Raw genomic sequence first — 11432 nt, forward strand, 5'->3', positions numbered from 1 at the left:
GTCTCGATATACCAATTCATGGGTATGACATCTAGGGTATGGTAGAATAAGTGTACCCATTTAGGCTGAGTTTCTTCTCCATAGGCCTTGGCACCTCGTGCGAGGGTCATTGCGTCCATCATATTTATTTGCTATCCGTAGTTGCGGTTTCCCAAATCATAGCCACATCATCCTCCTACAGTCGTGCCAGTTTTCAAAATTTCCTTGATGTGTTCCCCACCACCACGCAGGTGTCACACGCAACGCCCACTTCAATGCATCGAACCGTTGTTGTTCTGGTACCGTGCTCTCAAACTTGCTCAACAATTCATCTGTCGTTGTCAATCCATCATATGGTGGTAGATTTCGGGCCTAGGTTGTTACGCAATGCAGTGATATAGTCATCATGTTGCAATTCAGCATTGTCACTTCGTTCAACCGATTGTGCCAGCGTTCATCTTCTTCGTCTAAATCCAAGGTGCAGGAACCTGCGCACTCCCACGAGATCCTTCCATCTGCAGTTGGATTCACCCAATCCTGATATTGCGCAGTTATCCTATAGATACAATCCAGCTCATCATCACTTCCATCGTCGCGCACGGGTTCAGTGTAGCACACTCCTTCAGCTGGGTCTAGCGGAACGACTACACGAAGGGACTTTTTCTTGAATATCATCTTCCGCTTTTTCAAGTTGATGAATCCATATCAGTGGCCCAGTCTATTCCTAGCAATGCGGGATAAGGATTGTTGTCATCAACAATCTCTATTACTTCAAAGTCCATCTGTGTGCTTGCGCCTTCGATATCAATTGTTACCCCTTGCAATCTCCCTATGGGAAAAATCTTCTGTTGGTTCGCCATTCGTAATTGAATAGGGGACCACTATAATGCGGGCCTGCCCATGTGTTCCCATATCTTCTTTGGTAACACATTCGCATCCGAACCTAGGTCTAGGATTACCTGATCCATTTCATATTCATCAATCTGCACCGTCAATCTCATTTCCCTTTTGGTGTACAATGCATGCTTTCCTAGTTTCCAGACTACGCGTGGTTCCCCTGACCCTGCACACCTAGTTATCAACTCCTGTAGTCCTTTAACTGCCTTATTGTCGTGCAGCAGTTTCATGCATGTCTCCAAAAAGGTAGTTAGCATATAAGGATCCATCCCTGTCTCTGGTTGATCCTTACTACCTAAAGTGGAGGCCCCCACGAAGCTCTTCTTAGCTTCCATGAACGTCTCCTTTGCGCGTTCTACGTCAAACTCATGTTCCTTTACAGGGGCCTTGTGAACCCATGTATCTTCCTCAGGCTGCTTCCCCTTATCTTCCCCTGTAGTCGCACCGCTTCTGAGCACTATATTCACATTTGGGTCCTCTTCGTGCAGTTCAGACATCATCATTTGAATATTTTGAGTCGGAGTAGGCTGAAGTACCCCTTTCTCGTGCATTTGTGTGATCAGCATAGGACAATCTACCATTTCATGATCAAATTAAGAACAGTATGAACAGGATACTCTTGTCGTGTTGGTACAATCGCGGGCGTAGTGCCCTGGTCCTCCGCAATTGTAACAAATTAACTGTCTGCGGACCCTTCCTGGTCCCATTCCTCCTCATCCTCGACCTCGGACTTGAAATCCATTGCGCACCATCCCCACGGCTGGGTTGAGGCCTCGCATTTATGTCTACATTCTATATGCTGGGGCCCGCTCCATCATTAACTCGTAGCTGTGACAAGTACACTCGTCGTGGCCCACCGATATACAAAAATTACAAAACAGTTGTTGGGGAGTCTGTGTATACTTCTGCAACAAATGATAGTTATCCGTCATGTGCTTTCCTCCTATCTGAAAGATTGCACACCATAGCGCGGCTGCCGCACTTGGCCCTGTTTGTGCCTCTAGTCTCAATAGCATTGGTCCCCCTCCTGCAAAGTAGTTCGCGAATACTGGACAGTCGTCTTTGTCATGGCCCTAGCCTTTGCATTTTATGCACCACACTTCTTTGCACGCCTCTGGCCGTGGCGCCCTATCCTACTTCAAACTCTGCATCTCCAAGCATAGATTTTGCAGTTGCATGTGGATTTGTTGGACTCCCAACCCCGAATCCTCTATCGGTGTTTCATGTAACCTCATCTCCATTTCCAACGCTTCAGCCTGGGTTGAAGGCTTCTGTTGTGACATCATCGTCCTCAGGTGTGGTGTCAAAGACGCCACAAACCATGTGCGGTGTTGCGCATCCGTTAGCGTCATATTAGCCTCGCAGATCGTACTCTTCAACCTCTAATCCAGATCCCAGGGGGTCTCGCCTGGAAGCATCGTGATTTCTTTAAATCTGATGATTGACTGTGTCTCTGATTTTAGCCAGCTAAATTCTCTGTTCAACGCATTCTGGATCTCTGCTATTCCTACATTTGGGTGATCATTAGAGTGCTTGATATACCATGTCAACGCACGATCCTACAGCGCGCTCACCAATGTGGCCTTCTTAATGTTGTCGTCCGTGACCCCTTGTGCTTCCCACAATGCTCTTACCACGAACCGGAACTGGTCTGGATCCGCATTCCTTACTCCTCTGAATATGGGTAGCTTGATTGCACTTGCCATGATGAACTACGGGTTTGGTGGAGGTGCGGTGGGTGAAGATGGAGGTGAAGTAGGTGAAGTGGGTGATGGCGTAAGTGGAGGTGATAATTGCGGAATGCGCTGCCTTATCAAACTGATCGCACTTCGTAGAGAAACACAAGCGAGCTCTTCCTCACTCTTTCGCGAAGGTGAAATTAAGGGACTGTTTCCTAATCCCTCGCTACCTTTGTAGATCTTTCTGCTCTGCATCGTTCCAAAAATTAATGTATTCGCATAACCCAATTTTCACATAACAACATCTTAATCCAAGTATTCAACAATTTAATGTGCTTACCTCGCAATCCCTTGAGAAAATGACGTTCTGCTTCGCTATAGCTCACGGTCGTGTCTACCGCGAACTTAGTGATAAACCCCCCTATTATCCGGTCAAGCCAATGGTCCACAGTGCACAGACTAAGGTCTCACCCGATGTAAATCTTAACTTTAATTATGTTGGCCCAATATTCTCATTAATCATTCAACATTCATAACAAGTACGCGTAATCATAAACTATAAACAGATGCATAAAGATACCAGCAGCATAGACACAAAATATTTCAAAATTAACTTATCTTTTATTAATACTCTGTTCAGATACAATCCCAACTCCACCCTGCGCACTCAGCTGCAGGGGTCTGCACACACACCTGTGGACTCTACCCAGCCTCCGCGCACTCAACTGCAGAGCCTCTTACTACTACTACAACCCAAGACTTGGACTTACAAACTCAGAGCTAATTCATCCTCCAAAAACCCATATCCCTTCTCCAAGTTAAGACTACCTTTACACTTAGAGCCTCGCTCTATTTATACAATCCCATGGTCCGTGGACCATGGGTAGGCCGACACACTCTACATTAAATTACATTATCTTAGGGTGGACAACCCTAGACTCTTGCGCTCCGCGCCCGCATTTCGCAAGGTCTTTACATTACACTTGACCAAAATCCAGGCTTCAAGCCCCAAAAAACATACTATGGGGGGATCTGCTGCCCAACAATGAGAACGTAAAACAAATATATACAGATATTTCCCTTGGATCCCAAAACTAGGAATAGCATGTTGATTTTTTTTATATTCCTTTCAATGTTACAATACATATAAATACATGTCAAATCATCCATAAACACCAATCCATTAACCCTAGATTATAGCATAACCATAGTTCCCTTGATCGGATCTACAAAATACTATGGGAAGAAACCATCATGCCAAAAACCATGTGCAAAACCCATGCACAAAACCATGGGTCGATCTGCCCACCATTTTTTAGACTACCCCCCATCCTTGGGTTCAAATAAAAAAATATCTTGATGCACTACCCTGAGCCCCGTGCAGGGGGGCTACTGGCCTCCCACACACTCCTCGACAAGGGGGTTCTACCACCCCCCCACTGCGCCCACATGTGGAGATATTCATGGAAAGAATACAACATTCTCCCACTTGTTGTTTTCTTTCCACATAGGGGGTCACACGAGAGCTTATTCATTGGTCCAACCCTGCAACATCCATTGTTTCTCGACACCAAGAAAAACTCTCAGTGCACATATAATTTTTCAGTGCATTTGAAACATTCTTCAAAGTGTCCACCTTTACGAGCAACAACTTTTTGTCTTCAACCATATCCCTCACAAATTGATGTTGAACATCAATGTGCTTTCTCTTTGAATGATAAGCAGGGTTATTTGCCAATAAAATTGCACTTTGGTTGTCACAGTCTATCCTTATAGATCATTGTACCAACCCCATACTTGAACACAATCTCTTCAACCAAATTGCTTCCTTGCTTGCATGAGTGGTTTCCATGTATTTAGCCTTTGTAGTTGAAAGTGCCACTACAAACTGTCTCTTATTCATCCAACTGATTGCTCCTACAAATAGGTTAAACACATACCCACTTGTATATCTTCTATGATCCAAATCTCCAACCCAGTTTGCATCAACAAATCCATGGATGTCTAAAACTATGTCCAATCCTAGTCTTCCTTGGTAGCATAGACCATAACACTAGTGCCAGGCAAATACCTAAAAACTAGTCATGCAAAGAATATAACACATACCCAACAGAGTAGTTGTTTTCACATTTTTTAGGTCGGTTCCTCAATCAGGTTGTAGCCTACCACAAGTAGTTTTTTGCACTTTTAAGGATGGTTGCCTAGAACAATTTGGTGTATGAAAGTATATGTCATGAAATTAAAGAAAAAGAAGAAGAATAATTTGTGGTTTTCTCCCAAATGGGTTTCCACGTAAAAGCTTGTGTCCTCTTGTGTTGATACGATGATGGTTTCTTGATGCATTGTTTTATTTATTGTGATGCTGCAAATGATTATGATACATTGTTACTTAAGTTCTCTTTAATAAATGTTTTAAAATGATAAATTTATTGCCAGAATTATTCAACCCCCCCCCCCCCCTTTCCCCCTTTTAGTGTGATCTTTGGTCTAACAAGATGATGTTTGTCAGGAAGAACATATTGATAATAAATTAATGAATTTAAATGGCCATGAAATTTATGAATCTTACTTTAATGTATTATTGGTTCTATGGTGACATTATATTAAAAAATTGATAAAACCATGGGCACCTGCAGGATGGAAATGAAGAGAACTAATTAAGGTTACCGAACATTATGCAAGTGGAAAAAGGGGAACACCTTAGCATAAATACAACATTCTCATAGCTAGTTAAGATTAGGGATACTTGAGCAAGGTAAGAAAATATAGTAACAACATTATGCAATTGTTAGAGTTAGAGTAACTAATTTAAGCTCATACAACTTCGAAGAGGTGTTGTTATAGAATCGTTCAGCACTCTTGTAGACCTGATGCTCTTTTATGGCCATGGGAGTCCCTTTACCCATGAAAACATGACTTTATACTAAAAAACTATATTCCAAATTCCATACACGACTCTTCCCACAAAAAAATGCGTACATACGCAGGTCCCAGAGCACTATATCCGGGTATACATTTTTAAATATGAAAAAATAAAATAAAACAATGTTTTTTCGGCGGGGTTTACGGGTTTTACCGAGAGCCTACCTACAAGAGCCCATGTCCTAACTGAAATAACCAATTTGAGGTGGTAAATATACACCCCTTGGGTAGGCCTAATTCATAATATTTCCCCTAGATCAAGTATGATTTTCATGTGCCTCCTACACTCCCAGTCTTTAGGAAACCCTAGTTTCCTTTTCATAGATGCTTAACCTCCTTATCTAGCATCTTCTTTCACTTATTAGATAGGTTGTATTCATGGCTCAGACTGGACAGATCTAGAGGAAGGCTTCATCAGTTCCTTTGGCCTAGATCAAGTTGTATCTATCATGTACTTACTGTTGTTAATCAATAAATAAGCTCATGTCTTGTTCCTGATATATGTTGTCATCTTATGAATGATAGTATGAATTGTTATATATGATGATCTAACATATTATTATGTATGCATTTTGAATTACATATTATGTATATGCTTTTGTGATTGATTTGCAGGTCTATACATCTTAGAGGAAGCAGACGGTTTGGACCCTACGGGAACATCCTCAAATGTAGGACCCTCAGGTATGTCTCTAAGTCCAACTTTGATAATTTGAATATTTGGCATGCTTGATTGAGTGTTCTTTGTTGATTATTTTATCTTTCTCTATTGAGGTTTTCAACCCTTTCCTAAGGGAAACTCCGCTGGGGAATACCATCAAGTATTTCCTAGAAGGGTTGTTTTCTTTGATATGGGTTTAGTTTGTTGTTTCTTAGTTTTTATAGTCTTATTAAGTACTAAGCAATTTCGTCATTCAACATGATCTTTCCAATTTGGGCTTTCTTTTTATTTTTCCTCAGTTTTCATTTTATATGTGTTTTTTTAATAGAAATTTGTGTATATACATTGTTTCTCCCAAAGAAACCAGCGCATACGCTTGTTGATTCACGTACAATCTCGTATATACGCTAAATTGTATTTGAACAATCACATACAGATCTTAAAAATTAATTTTTTTCATTTCTTTGCTTTGTTGAGGCTTTGACCAAATTTGTTTATGCTTTCTTGATATTTATAAATTCTAGAATCACCTTGATGACTTTTGTTGTTGATGTCTTTCATCTTATTGGAGAAATGCTTATGTCAACCTAGGGTTTTCAGTTTTTGAATCTTTTTATGTCTAAAGTTGGGTTCCAGATATTCTTTGTGAGGTATCTGGTTGTTATGTGGCTCTAGAACAAACCTTTGTTGCTCTTGAACTTGTTGATAACCCAGTGTTTGATTTGCTTCCCTTGTCACCTAGAAGTTGGTTCTTTTGATTTCTCTTTCTTTTTTTCGAAAGTGTGTTGTGATTCTTGGATGAGTGAGAAATTTCAATTCTCTGGAGTCTTTCTGATTTTTAGAGTCTTTTATATCTTTCTAGCCAAATTCTTGAAGTGTTAAGTCTCTCATTTGCACTAGTCTTTTAATATTTGTGATCATTTGTGACTAGGTGGATTTGAGTCTTATTCATGCCTTTGGTCTTAAGATCTTTGATTGTCTTCCCTTTCTAAATTTTTATTTTTTTAAATATTTAAAGAAAAAGAAAAACATTTTCTTTGTTGCTTTCTTTTCTTTTGTTTCTTGGTTTTGTAGTCTTTTGGGTTTTTAGAAAATGTGTGAATTGTTGTTATAAGGTTAAAAGTCTTTTTTTCTTTGAGGAGTTCTCTTTATTTTGGGATTTGCTTCTCTTTGTTGTTTGAATTTGCCTTTACCTTTTTGTCACATTTGTTTACCTTTAAGTCTCTCTTTGAATCTTGCATTTACATGCTAGTGTGCATTAGGTTAGATGCATTTTGGACATCATTTAGTTCTTTTTGTTAGGTTTTGAATGTGTGAGTGCTAAATTGAAAAAGAAAAAGAGTTTTTGCTTTATTAGGTTTCTCGTAGAACCCTTGTAGAAATCTATTTCATTGAAGAAAAAGAAGTGTTGCATTCTCATGTAGCCTAGGTTTTCTATTGATTTCTTTTGTGTCAAAACATCATCAGTTTCACTTTTGTTTCCCTTGTCTTAAACAACAGCCAACTAAAATGAGCGCTTAAATTAAAATGAACCATAATTTTTCCTTTTGTCATAAGAACATCAACTAGTCTATGGAATTTTAAGGCCTTGGAATAGATGTGTGGAGAGTAAACTCTCCAATGCCACTTAAATTGAAAAGTATAGAAGTTTATTAACGAGTGGAAATCTAGTACCATTAAGCTATCAGGGAAAGCTCCTCTAACACGGGAGTAGGGCATGAGGACGTGTGAAGATAAGGAAAGAGAGATACCCCCTTTCCTACTTGTTGGATCGTGCACCCACGAGTGTTCCCCCCAACTTCTGATTAAGAGTAGGTGACTTAGTTTCCTTTCTTAGGGACCACACAGGTGACTGTGGGGGGGAATGACCGTGGTACCAGAGCCAGACATTATATCACTTTCATATTACTTCTAGATGGTGCCCTTGTGAAGCTTGGGTACTTTCACTGACAAAGGCTATTTTCTGGAGGTTAGCGTAATTGCTTATGATACCTTCATTGGTAGGCTTGGGCCCTCATCATCCAAAACTACCTTAGGGAGGTCCTTTTCTTCACTTTCTTATTTTTTGGTGTCAATCCCTAATCACTTGGAGTGGAAATATTTAGAAGTTTTTTGCTTGGTTTTATCTTTAGGAATTTTTTAGAGAGAGATATGTGTTCCTAGCTTACCTTAGGTGATTTGAGTATTTAACTTTTCTTTATATATAAAGGTGGTTGATCGACCAGTTCGTTGGTATAGAAGGCTTCGTGGGCTTTCACCTGCGAGTGCCAAGCTTTAACCAAGAAGGCATAGGATTAATTATGTTGGTTATTTTGAACCAGTACAAGCTAATGCAATAGAGACAAATTCTTCACCAAGGGATCTTATTTCACAGGAAGAACCTAGTCTAGTACATAATCTAGGTGGAAACGCTCTGGTTCTTGCTAGACTACTCTTCCAATTGGAAGACAAAGTAGAAATTGAAGATGTTTCAAGGTCCCTTGGGACTCCTACAGAACCTCTTCCTTTTCATCTTCCATATGTTATCTCATACATCGGTATTATGACTCATAGAGTGGCTAGCCATGTTCACTCTCCTTATTTTTTCTTAATGGTCAATGTTAGTGGCCCAAGTGTGGTTGTTGATATGCCTAGTGTGCATACACCTTCTTCATCTATAGGAGGAGGTATTATTTCTATCTCTACTATTACACCTAGTACTATGGTTGTTGGCTCTACATCCATCCCAGGTTCGAGTGGGGGAACCCAACCTTATAGATTTCAGTAGTTATTATCCTTTTGGAATGTCGTTTAATGGGATTCCCTTAGTTTTATCAACTTTACCCTCTATTGATTTTGTATCTATGACTTCGATGGCTAGTGGTTCAATATATTTACAAGGTTTTTCATTTGTAAGTGGACATGTTCCTCCTTCTAATCCATCGTTGAATGTATGATCAATGTCTTTCTCTGGCTATGCTCCTATGACTAGTTATGTTGTAGTAGGAGGTGGATACCCTTAGTATACCCTTGGACTTCAAGGTTTTCCTTATAGTTTAGTTTCTTCTATGAGTAATCGTTGGCAGCCTGGTGGCCCTCGAAATTCAGGATGCTCTTTTTGAAATGTTGGGAATTACACTCTCTGAGCTTGGAATTCGATAGTCTCTCCACCCTTACCATTCCTAGCAACTCTCAATTTTCCATATTTTTCAAAATTGGCTAATGATCAGATTCGTTACAACCTGGCTTGGCCCCTGGTCCCTACCAAAATTTCATCTGATATACCAAACTTTGAAGGGAATTCTACTAAGGATCCAACTCACCATGTAACGCTTTCCACTTATGGTACTTATCAGACTCCTTGATTGGTTATTCAATTAGGTTGAGACTCTTTCAACACACATTAACTGGAAATGTGGCAAAATGGTATATTGAATTAAAGTTTGGTTCATTTTCCACGTTTGGTGAGTTGGCTACAATGTTTCTCAGCTACTTTCAGTTTCTTGTCCATTATGATGTTGAAACTAAACTTCTGGTGAATTTTGAGCAAGACAAGGCCACCCATATTTCTGACCACATTCAAGAGTGGCATAGAAGGAAGAGATTGATCAATGCTTATATCCTTGATGAATTTATTCTCAAGTGGTTTTTGAAATCATTACAGCCTGAGATATCTAAGGATGTGTCACTTTCAGGAGTGTTCATAGAAAAATAAGCTATCTTTAGAGCCCATCAATTAGATCTTATTTATTCAAATTCTAGATCCCTCTATAATATATTTCTTGATAATCCTGGATCTAAAATCAATCTCACAAACCAAAACCAAGCCCCCATGATGACAGAATTGTAGGATCGATCGTTACTAATACAGATAGTTTGCTAAATCAATTACAACAATTGTCATTATAATGTGCTTCTGTGATGGAGACTATGCTTTCAATGTCTCCTCCTTCTCAATGTTTACTAATTAATGTTGTTCAGTCCTCGAATCCCAAAGGAAATCAATAATCTGATAGGAAGAAGAAAGGATGTGGGAAAAATAAAGATAAGGGAGGGGATGGGAATGCAAATAAACCTAGTGAAGGTACTGGTGAGGGAAAGGAGTCTAAAAGAAAGTTAAATTCCCATGCAAGTTATGTAGTGGGGATCATCTTACTCATCTTTTCCCCAAGATTCAAGATGCTCAGTGCTTGTTAGCCCAAAAAGGTTCTTCTAGTTCCCAAGTTGTGCTTACTAACCCTTTTCCCTAAGGGAAGCAATTACTTGTTGGTGCGAATGCTAATACTGAAGCCCCTATAGGGGGTAACCAAGAAGGGGAATCCACATTGAATGTGTATATGGTTAAGACTCATGTTGATATTTCAACTAGAGCTCATGATTATGGAGAGCTAGAATCTTCTAAGGCTAAAACTGCTTCTGATACTCAAGAACCTCTTCATATAGAGAGGCCTACAGTTGAACCTATACCTTGGATGTCGAAAGTCTCCTCAAAAAATTCAACTCATAATCCAAATGCAAGGGCTACTCATAGCTATTCCATTGTTGAAGATTTAGCTCATAGCCCCGTTTTATGTCAGCGTTAGAGGTACTCCAGTCATGTCCTATGCAAAGGGGTGATTTTCTCATTGTGATCGGAGAAGTTGACCTGAAAAACTCTCTAGTGATTACCTTTCATATGTCAAATGTTAAAAAGAGACTCCCTTATCATATGTTTTTTCAAATTAAATCTACGTATCATAAAAAATACGATATTTCAAATTGTATTTGATGAAGGGACTTACACATGTGTGATGTCTATGTCATGTTGGAAAGCTATCGGGTCCCCTGAAGTTGTTCCCTCTCCTACTCTTTTAACCGCATTCGACGATCATTCTCATAGGCCTCATGGGATTCTTATTTCCTTCCCTATTTGTGTAAGGGGGAATTTTGTTAATGTGGAAGTAGGGATATTTGATGTTAATCTTGATTATATTATTTTGTTGGGTCAGAACTAGGTTTATGTGATGGATGCCATAGTCTCATCTTTGTTTCACATCCTATGTTTTCCTCATGAAGGGAGAATTGTTATGATAGATCAGTTAGCCTATTCTCCCAATGACCCAAATGCATTTGTTGACTCCACTATCCCCTTGGTGAAGAATACCAAGCAGCCTATTGAGAATTTAGGATTTGGAATGTATTCCTTTTTTATGGGTACTTTTGATATTCCACCTCCTATTGCTTACAACAATGACATCTCATCCTCCAGGGTGGTGCCTTGATAGTGTTATTTTATAACTCATTATTTTTCATATCCTTGGACCTCGCCCCCTCCT

The sequence above is a fragment of the Pinus tabuliformis genome, chromosome 9 (genome assembly GCF_031772625.1).
Source record: "Pinus tabuliformis cultivar Carrire ecotype Pingquan chromosome 9, CPIR1, whole genome shotgun sequence".
NCBI classification, from domain to species: Eukaryota; Viridiplantae; Streptophyta; class Pinopsida; order Pinales; family Pinaceae; genus Pinus; species Pinus tabuliformis.